We start from the raw sequence: 10,746 nt of genomic DNA, 5'->3' as shown, positions 1-10,746 counted from the left end.
TTGTTGCCGAGATGCCTCGTTTCGCGCTTCACGCCTTCCCTTCGCCTTCCAGGAGCTTGCTGCTTTCCCCACAGGTAAGCAACCAAGCCCTGGCGGCAAGACTCGGGACGCTAGCGGCGGGACTTCGGGTGGGCGGTGGCGACGGCAGCGGTGGTAGCGGCGGTAGGAAGCTGGGGGGGGTAGGGGTGGCAGCGGTAGCGGCCTAGGTTTCGCCAGGGAAGGCCTCCAGGCCTTCCCTCGTGAAAGCCGCGGCGTCGCGTAGGCCACGTGGCTGCCTCCGGGTGGTGGGGGCGGCGGCCTTGCTTGCGAAAGCCGCGGCCTCGAGTAGGCCATGTGGCCACTTTCGGGTGGGGGGGCCGCCGGTAGCCGCCTAGCTTTCGCGAGGGAAGTCCTCCAGGCCTTCCCTCGTGAAAGCCGCGGTGTCGCGTAGGCCGTGTGGCCGCCTCCGGGTGGCGGCGGCGGCGGCCTCGCTTGCGAAAGCCGCGGCCTCGAGTAGGCCACGTGGCCGCTTTCGGGTGGGGGGCGCCGGTAGCCGCCTAGCTTTCGCGAGGGAAGTCCTCCAGGCCTTCCCTCATGAAAGCCGCGGCGTCGTGTACTACGCGTGGCCGTCTTCTGGTCGTTGGGGGGGGCGGCCTCACTTTCGAAAGCCGCGGCCTCGCGTAGGCCGCGTGGCTGCCTCTGTGTGGTGCGGGCGGCGCCGGCGCCGCCGCGGCCTCGCTTGCAAAAGGGAAGTCCTCCAGGCCTTCCCTTGCAAAAGCCGCGGCCTCGCGTACTACGCGTGGCTGCCTCCATGTAGTGCGGGCGGCGGTGGTGCCGCCGCGGCCTCGCTTGTGAAAGGGAAGTCCTCCATGCCTTCCCCTGCAAAAGCTGCGGCCTCGCGTACTACCCGTGGCCGTCTCCGCGTGGTGCGGGCGGCGCCGCCGCCGCCGCGGCCTCGCTTTCAAAAGGGAAGTCCTCCAGGCCTTCCCCTGCAAAAGCCGCGGCCTCGCGTACTACGCGTGGCCGCCTCCGTGTGGTGCGGGCGGCGCCGGCGCCGCCGCGGCCTTGCTTGCAAAAGGGAAGTCCTCCAGGCCTTCCCTTGCAAAAGCCGCGGCCTCGCGTACTACGCGTGGCCGCCTCCGTGTGGTGTGGGCGGCGCCGGCACCGCCGCGGCCTCGCTTGTGAAAGGGAAGTCCTCCAGGCCTTCCCCTGCAAAAGCCGCGGCCTCGCGTACTACGCGTGGCCGTGGCTGCGACCGTCTAGTTTTCGCTAGGGAAGCAAACCCCCCACCCCCCTCTACCCTCGCCTGGCTTGCTAAGCATGCCAGGCAACCTAAGTGACTTTACCTAGCCTTGTCCCTCCAGTCAGGTTTCTTACCTGTTCCTGCTGCCTGCCATCGCGACGAGGATCCATCCATCGCATCGGAGTGCTGCTGATTCTGCCTGCTGCTGGTAAGTGGCCCGGTTTTATTTAATTATTATTTTAATGTATTTTAAAATATTTTATTTAATGCATAGAATTTTTTATAATAGTTTTACATATAAGTATTGAGTGTAGAATACTTTAAAATGGTTTACTTTAATTTATTTTGGATATAATATTTTTTTAAATCGTCTTAGACGATTTAAAAAAAGATTCTATCCAAAATAAATTAAAATAAACCTTTTTAAAGTATTCGTCACTCAATACTTTGAAATGTATTGTGCATTGAATTTTTTATAATAGTTTTATTGTAACTTATTGTGTGTGGAATATTAGTAATGGTTTCATTTATGTTATTGTGTGTTGGCATAGTTTGAAATGAAATATGAATTATTGCTTGTGCTTTGAAATAATCCTAATGCATGAAACTAATTATGATTGAATAGTTTTACTGAAACCTTGGGATCTAACATCAAAATTTTGATCGCGTGGCCATGAGAATGCTGCAACGGTCGCTAAGTGTGAAAATGGTCGCTAAGTGTGAAACATGGTCATCAGTCACTGTTTTCAATGCCATTGTAACTTTGGTCACTATACCACCTTTCTGGCCACAGTTCTTAAGTGAATAACTGCAGCTGACAAGTTACTAACATAAGTAAGTGAATCTGGTTTCCCCATTTGACTTTGTCAAAAGGTCACAAAAGGCAATTACAGGACCCCAGGACACTGAAACCAGCATAAATACGAATCTGTTGCCAAGCATCAAAATTTTGATCGCGTGGCCATGAGAATGCTGCAACGGTCGCTAAGTGTGAAAATGGTCGCTAAGTGTGAAACATGGTCATCAGTCACTGTTTTCAATGCCATTGTAACTTTGGTCACTATACCACCTTTCTGGCCACAGTTCTTAAGTGAATAACTGCAGCTGACAAGTTACTAACATAAGTAAGTGAATCTGGTTTCCCCATTTGACTTTGTCAAAAGGTCACAAAAGGCAATTACAGGACCCCAGGACACTGAAACCAGCATAAATACGAATCTGTTGCCAAGCATCAAAATTTTGATCGCGTGGCCATGAGAATGCTGCAACGGTCGCTAAGTGTGAAAATGGTCGCTAAGTGTGAAACATGGTCGCTAAGTGTATGTATCCTAGAAAATCAGATTTAGTGTGTTTCACCCTCATTGTTTAGGTAATTCTGAGGTGGTTGATGGTTCTGTGAATGCCTGTCCTTTAAAATTGCCCGCAATGCCTTGATGGTTTTTATTCCAGTGGCTTTGTCTTTCCTGTCCTTAGGCTTAGGGAAAAAAAACCTGGTTTCATTCGCAGTCTTGGGGGGGGGGGTTGTTCTTATTTATTTGTGTTTTCCATCATAGTTTGTGTGTGTGTGTGTGTGTAATGTCCCGCAGTTATCTACGCATTAATAATGATCTAGTAATATTTCCTTATACATTTTAGGGACCTTTCTTTACATAATTGGTCTTTTCTTTCATACTTTTGGCTTTCTAATTCCTGTTTCCGTTAGTTGGCAATAGCTAAAACCAATCCCACGTGAAAAAGTATTCAAAGCCTTCTTGATTTTAATTGTCAATTTATTTATTCCTGCACATTGTAATATTTATTCATTTACATATCTCTGTTTTTCCACTGTTGTGCAAACACATCCCACGTAATCTACCTTTACGATTGCTCTTCTAACCACTAACTTCTGAATAGCTTCTTGGACCGACCTAAGTACTAATTCATAATTTCATATGCATTCATATATTCCTGTCTTTTGGAACTGAGAACTAAATTTCAGAAAAAGGAAATCTGTATTGCTCTGGGAATATGACATTCATTCTTGAACTATTTTCTTGGATGAAAGACTATATCTTTCCTGTTTGTTTATATCTTTCCTGTTTCTCATCCTTCCTGAAAAGACTGTACATTGTTGGTTGAAAGCAGAGGTCCCTTCTTGTTACCTACAGAGTCCTCAACTTACAACCACAATTGAGTCCAATATTGTTTTATTTCTTTGGCAGCAGTTAGATCTACTTAGCACAATGAAGAAGAGGCAACAGAGTTTGACCGCTTTCTTCTGCAAAAAGCCAAGAGTTGATGAATCAGCTGATCCAAAGCAGTCACCAGCACCGCCAGCTGCACCAGCACCGCCAGCACCACCAGCTGCACCAGCTGCACCAGCACCACCAGCTGCACCAGCACCACTAGCTGCACCAGCACCGCCAGCCGCACCAGCACCACCAGCTGCACCAGCACCACCAGCCGCACCAGCACCACCAGCTGCACCAGCACCGCCAGCACCACCAGCTGCACCAGCACCACCAGCCGCACCAGCACCGCCAGCACAACCACTACCACCAGTTGAGGTCGGAGAAAACAGCCATTCCATCGACTCCACTGCAGTTTTACAACTTCCTGACTGCTGGAATTTGCAGCAATACACAAACTTCAAGGAGAGGTTTGATGGACTGGAAGTATCCAACAAGAAGCTGGGTTGTGCATACTGTGCAAAACCCATGTTCACGTTGGAGAAAGGTATTCATGTTTCCAAAGAGTGGAAACATTTCCAGGTGTCAACATCAGGGAAAAGCAAGGATGTACAACAAGCATCGCTGAGAAAAAAATTAAGGGAACATTTTCAGTCAAAGGCACACCTTATTTGCGTGGAGACCAGTAAGCAACAGGAGCAGGAAGCTTTCACCAAATCCCTGGATAAGTCAACTGAGAAACATTTATCCAGTACCTGCACAATATTTTCCACCGTTTACGATCTGGCGCAGAGATGTAATCCATTCTCAGACATCGAAGCGCAAGTAAATTTGCTGAATACGCTTGGAGTGGATGTTGGAGTTGGCTTGCATTCACGAAGAACTGCAGTAAAAATTATGGACTTCATTGCGAAACAGATCAAGACCACCGTGTTTTCAACGATTATTGCAAATAGTCGAAAGGTGTGCCTAATAATTGATGAAGCCTCAACACTTTCAATGACAGCAGTGCTGATAGTTTTTGTTAGAGTTGAGGATCCAGAATGCCCAGCAACCATCTTCGTTGAGCTTCTGGAATTAGAGAGACAAGATGCGGAGACCATATATTCCGCAGCAATGGAAAGCTTGCACAAAGTTGGATTCACCACCGAATATCTACGGAAGAACTTAATCGCTTTCTGCTCCGATGGCGCCAACGTTATGCTTGGAAGAAAATCTGGAGTCAGCGCCAGAATAACTCAAGAATTCCCAAGCATCATCATCTGGCACTGCTTGAACCACCGCCTGCAACTTGTGCTGGATGATGCAATAAGAGAAGTGAAGCAGGTCAACCACTTCAAGATCTTCCTGGATAAAGTGCACACCATCTTCCACAAATCCTGCAAGAGCCAGAGGGACCTATTCGACATTTCTGAGCAATTGGGCATCGAAATAGTGAAGATTGGCAGAGTTTTGGGACCAAGATGGGCTGCCTGTAGTTTAAGGGCAACCATGGCTGTGTGGCGTGCTTATCCAGCGCTATATCAGTTTTTTCAAGGCAACGAAAGGTTCCCAGGCATGGCTTCCCGCTTTCAAAATTTAAATTTTTTGCAGGATTTGGCCCTGATGATTGACATCCTACGTCAGATTGCTGCCCTGTCAAATTCCCTACAGGAGAGAGCAACAAACATCATCGTGGCCGAAAAGCTAGTGTTGCGAGCAATCGATGGTGTTGAAGTGCTACTACAGAGAAAGGGCGAATATGAGAATGAACTTGAGAAATTGTTAGAAACACAAGCCTACCAAAACATGAATTTAGCTCCAAATCAACGGTTTGTTGCCCTTCCCCGTGAAAAACTTTTGGAAAGCATCATCACCAACTTAAAGAAAAGGCTGATGGATTGCGACCATCTAAGAACAGGTAGCCTATTGCCAGCAGCACAAAAGTTACACTTTATCACCTATTTGGAGCCAGATAGCTGGGACATGAAAGATGTAGTCGTTCCATGGGCTGATGGAGAGGAAGCATTGGTTGAATTTCGCCGCGTTTTTAATTATGAAATTGATTTGAACGACTACAGGGATTTTTTGGAAAATGTGCTGAAAAATCCAAAGAACTACAAAATTCCTGACACTGTCAGAAGAGCTAGAGACATTGTCAGGACAATTGCTGTGAGTTCAGCAGAGGCGGAAAGGGGGTTCTCAAAAATGAACCTCATATGTTCACACCAAAGAACAAGCCTAAGCATTCCAAACATCAGTAACCAGATGGTGATAAGTGTTGTTGGCATACCTGTTGAGAGATGGGATCCAATTCCTACTGTGAAAGTTTGGCTCAGAGCGCACCACCACACGGCTGATGATCCACGCGTAAAGAAGAAGAAAGCTGCCACAGAGGAATCGGGAAGCCTAAGAACAATATGGAGATATCAACAACCAGAAAAGCAGTAAGACAAGTAAGTACTTGAGTGTATCTCTTTCATTGTGTTATTCTTATGTAAGGTGTAAGTGCCAGCAATTAAGGCGTTTCTTTCCGTGTCTGTCCTTTGTGCAGGTATTTGGAGCCAAGCAAAGCCAATCAGCCTAGATGTAAAACGGTGGTGTGCAGAAGACCGGCAAGCCAGAGATGCTTCCCCTGTAAGTACCTGTCTTTATTGCTGGGTGTGGTGTGCTCTGTGTTGTCTTCCTCCTTGAGATAGTGAAGTGCCAGCAATTAAGGCGTTTCTTTCCGTGTCTGTCCTTTGTGCAGGTATTTGGAGCCAAGCAAAGCCAATCAGCCTAGATGTAATACGGTGGTGTGCAGAAGACCGGCAAGCCAGAGATGCTTCCCCTGTAAGTACCTGTCTTTATTGCTGGGTGTGGTGTGCTCTGTGTTGTCTTCCTCCTTGAGATAGTGAAGTGCCAGCAATTAAGGCGTTTCTTTCTGTGTCTGTCCTTTGTGCAGGTATTTGGAGCCAAGCAAAGCCAATCAGCCTAGATGTAAAACGGTGGTGTGCAGAAGACCGGCAAGCCAGAGATGCTTCCCCTGTAAGTACCTGTCTTTATTGCTGGGTGTGGTGTGCTCTGTGTTGTCTTCCTCCTTGAGATAGTGAAGTGCCAGCAATTAAGGCGTTTCTTTCCGTGTCTGTCCTTTGTGCAGGTATTTGGAGCCAAGCAAAGCCAATCAGCCTAGATGTAATACGGTGGTGTGCAGAAGACCGGCAAGCCAGAGATGCTTCCCCTGTAAGTACCTGTCTTTATTGCTGGGTGTGGTGTGCTCTGTGTTGTCTTCCTCCTTGAGATAGTGAAGTGCCAGCAATTAAGGCGTTTCTTTCCGTGTCTGTCCTTTGTGCAGGTATTTGGAGCCAAGCAAAGCCAATCAGCCTAGATGTAATACGGTGGTGTGCAGAAGACCGGCAAGCCAGAGATGCTTCCCCTGTAAGTACCTGTCTTTATTGCTGGGTGTGGTGTGCTCTGTGTTGTCTTCCTCCTTGAGATAGTGAAGTGCCAGCAATTAAGGCGTTTCTTTCCGTGTCTGTCCTTTGTGCAGGTTTTTGGAGGAAGATGGTGAGGTGGTGGTGCAGAAGACGCAAAAAAGGAGAGTAATTTTCCTTTTCTATTATTTTGTGTGCTGGTTTCATCCCAATGCAGTGCATGCAATTAAGGCGTTTCTTTCTGTGTCTGTCCTTTGTGCAGGTATTTGGAGCAAGATGGTGAGGTGGTGGTGCAGAAGATGCAAAAAAGGAGAGTAATTTTCCTTTTCTATTATTTTGTGTGCTGGTTTCATCCCAATGCAGTGCATGCAATTAAGGCGTTTCTTTCTGTGTCTGTCCTTTGTGCAGGTATTTGGAGCAAGATGGTGAGGTGGTGGTGCAGAAGATGCAAAAAAGGAGAGTAATTTTCCTTTTCTATTATTTTGTGTGCTGGTTTCATCCCAATGCAGTGCATGCAATTAAGGCGTTTCTTTCTGTGTCTGTCCTTTGTGCAGGTTTTTGGAGGAAGATGGTGAGGTGGTGGTGCAGAAGATGCAAAAAAGGAGAGTAATTTTCCTTTTCTATTATTTTGTGTGCTGGTTTCATCCCAATGCAGTGCATGCAATTAAGGCGTTTCTTTCTGTGTCTGTCCTTTATGCAGGTATTTGGAGCAAGATGGTGAGGTGGTGGTGCAGAAGATGCAAAAAAGGAGAGTAATTTTCCTTTTCTATTATTTTGTGTGCTGGTTTCATCCCAATGCAGTGCATGCAATTAAAGTCTTGCTTTCTGTGTCTCTTCTTTGTGCAGCCCATTCATTGGAGTCCGTGATTCTGAAGACTGGCAAGAACAGGCATCTTCCATCTGTAAGTAGCTCTTTTATTGTTTTTGTACTTATTTTAATCATATTGTAGTTGGGGGAAAGAATTCAGTGACATCGTCTTGGACACTCCCATCCGGTCACATGGGCGGCAAGCCACTCCCATCCGGTCACATGGGCGGCAAGCCACTCCCATCCGGTCACATGGGCGGCAAGCCACTCCCATCCGGTCACATGGGCGGCAAGCCACTCCCATCCGGTCACATGGGCGGCAAGCCACTCCCATCCGGTCACATGGGCGGCAAGCCACTCCCATCCGGTCACATGGGTGGCAAGCCACTCCCATCCGGTCACATGGGTGGCAAGCCACTCCCACAAAGGAGGCCACGCCCACAGAGGTGGTTCGAACAATTTTTGAAACCCACCCCTGACACCCACACACACAAACTATGACAGTGCTAGGAAAACACCAAAAAAATAAGAATCCCCCCCCCCCCCCGCAAAAAAAGACTGCCAATGAAACCAGGTTTTTTTTCCTAAGTCTAAGGACAGGAAAGACAAAGTCACTGGAATAAAAACCATTAAGGCAATGTTGAAAATTATAAAGGACAGGCGCTCACAGAACCATCAACCACATCAGAATTACCTAAACAAGGAGGGTGAAACACACTGCCCTGCAACAAACCTGGCCTGCCCATAGAAAAGCAGCCACTTTGAGACACATAAACCTGGTCTGAACATTTAAAAGCAACATATTACATCACAAATAAAACATTTGCAAAAAGGAATAACATTTCTTGTAATAAACATTCTATAAACAATAAATAAATACAAATTCCCTAAAATAATTAAAAACTACCATGATCAGAGAACACCAAAGGACCCCACAGTCCTCTCCCTCTTTATCTTTTTCTTTTTTGTCCTAACTTTCTCCTCCTTCCCCCCGAACCCCACTCCCTTCTAACACTGATGATGTTACCAAACTAGGAGTGCTGGAGAGGAGCTCTCACAGGGCAAAGAGCTTCCGGCTACAGGCACAATCTATCTGCAGCCGTAAATGACTGCAAGCAGCAGCTTCAGGCACCTGCTTGCAGCTGACAGTTGCATTTGGGAGCGGAGGTGGCGGCAGCAGAAGCAGGCACAGATGGGATGTCCCCGCTTGCTGAGTAGAATGAGGTGGCGGGGATGCGTTGTTTCAGGGCACCCCAAGCACCGGCTCCTCTGAGTGCAGCCCATTCCCCCTCCCAGGAAGACCGTTTTCTTTTTAAAAACGCCTCTGCAGACAATCTTGAAAACCTGCGAGGTTGCTTTGGGAGGGGGAAGACAGGCAGCACTCCCCCACCCCATCCTTGGTTGCCTGCAGCCTTGGAACCTTCCACAACTTGCACAGTAAAGGCAATTAAGAACTTCTCTCGCTCGTGAGATTTTCTTTACTGTGCAAAGGCTTGCTTTAAGGCTGCAGGCTCCCAGGGAGGGGGGCAGGGGGAAATGCTGCCCAACTGTCCCCTTCCAAAGCAATCTTGCAGGTTTTCAAGATCATCCGGAGAGGCGTTTTTTAAAAAGAAAATCCTGAAAAGCCACAAGATTTGGAGAGATGGGCAGCTGGTCTTTTTTTTTGGGGGGGGGGAATCCTCAGAACCAGGAGCACAACCCACCGGCTCCTCTGAGTGCAGCCCATTCCCCCTCCCAAGAAGACCATTTTCTTTTTAAAAATGCCTCTGCAGACGATCTTGAAAACCAGCGAGGTTGCTTTGGGAGGGGGAAGACGGGCAGCATTCCCCCACCCCATCCCTGGTTGCCTGCATCCTCGGAACCTTCTGCATCTTGCACAGTAAAGGCAATTAAGAACTTCTCTCACTTGTGAGAAAGGCTTGCTTTAAGGCTGCAGGCTTCTTGGCTGCAGGCACCCAGGGAGGGGGGCAGGGGGAAATGCTTCCCATCTGTCCCCTTCCAAAGCAATGTTGCAGATTTTCAAGATCATCCAGAGAGGCGTTTTTTAAAAAGAAAAACCCTGCAGGCACCCAGCGACAGGGGCCAGGAGTGGTACCGGCGTTCCGGAAGTTAATTACTTCAGGGTTCACCGACGATCCAGTTCGTGCGAAGCGGTGCGAACCAGGAGGAACCCACCCCTGATGTGTATGTTTTATGCTATATTTCAAGTTCAATTGTTATGCCTAGCTCTTTAAGAAGGTTAGAAAACAGTTAACTTCTTTAATGACCTCATCTGGGGCTGAAGGTAGTTTTAAGATGGCTGCCCCTGAATAAACACAAGCCTCTAGTTCAAGCTCCTTGCTGTCTGCCTTTACTTTATGCCAAATCATCACAAGCATCATACACTTGATAACTAACTTATGATCATATATTTAGCAATCATTTAAAGTTAAAAAGTGACTTGCAACCAGTCTTACACTTAAAATCATCACAGTATCTTCATGATCACGTGACAGTGATTTGGTAACCAGCATGTAATCTGAGAACATGTGATCATCATGTGCAATTTTCCCAGCTGGCTTCTACAAGCAAAGTCAATGGGGGAAGCTGGAATCACTTAACAATCATAGCAAAAAAGTTTGAAAAATCAGGTATAGTTACATAATGACTCATTTAACGATGCATTGCTTAGTGACAACATTTCCAGACCCAATGGTGATTGTATGTCAAGGATTACCTGTAATGTAGTAATGTAAGGGGGGGGGGGGCTTCTTTGAATGGCTTACTCTCCGGTGTTAATTAAGACATTGTAAAATATAAATCAAATCCATTCACATGATATTAGCCACTGATATTTACTTAACACAAAATAAAAACCAATTACTTGCCTGACAGGTGTCCTTTCAAGAGACCTAACTGGGTGTTCCCCATTTCACAGGTTGAATCCAGGCAAGTATCCCCTGATATTGCCTGCATTTTCCACCATTCCTCATCCATTTTGAAGGAATTGTAACACCACTTATGACAGCTGCTGGAATATAGATAGTACTGCCAGTTCCTGTTAGAATAGACAAGGACTAGATCATGGAGCAAAATTTATGTCAAAGAAGACATATACCTTATATAGAGAAAAACACACATATAGGTAAGATAAAAATACCAATTTAGTTGTAGAAA

General features: G+C 47.0%; 1 pseudogene across 1 annotated transcript; it reads left to right on the top strand.

Moving 5' to 3' along the window:
- Positions 1-3,903: 3,903 nt before the first annotated feature.
- On the top strand, positions 3,904-6,231 carry LOC148044161 (E3 SUMO-protein ligase KIAA1586 pseudogene; annotated as a pseudogene). Its single transcript, XR_015697660.1, has 2 exons — positions 3,904-5,825; positions 6,119-6,231. The product of XR_015697660.1 is annotated as an E3 SUMO-protein ligase KIAA1586 pseudogene (transcript).
- Positions 6,232-10,746: the final 4,515 nt, after the last annotated feature.

Source organism: Thamnophis sirtalis, unplaced genomic scaffold, assembly GCF_051295495.1.
Source record: "Thamnophis sirtalis isolate CommonGarterSnake01/CBP01778 unplaced genomic scaffold, rThaSir2_p1.2 scaffold_9, whole genome shotgun sequence".
NCBI classification, from domain to species: Eukaryota; Metazoa; Chordata; class Lepidosauria; order Squamata; family Natricidae; genus Thamnophis; species Thamnophis sirtalis.
Note: the sequence above shows the minus strand (reverse complement) of the source record. Positions and strands in the feature narration are given on the sequence as shown.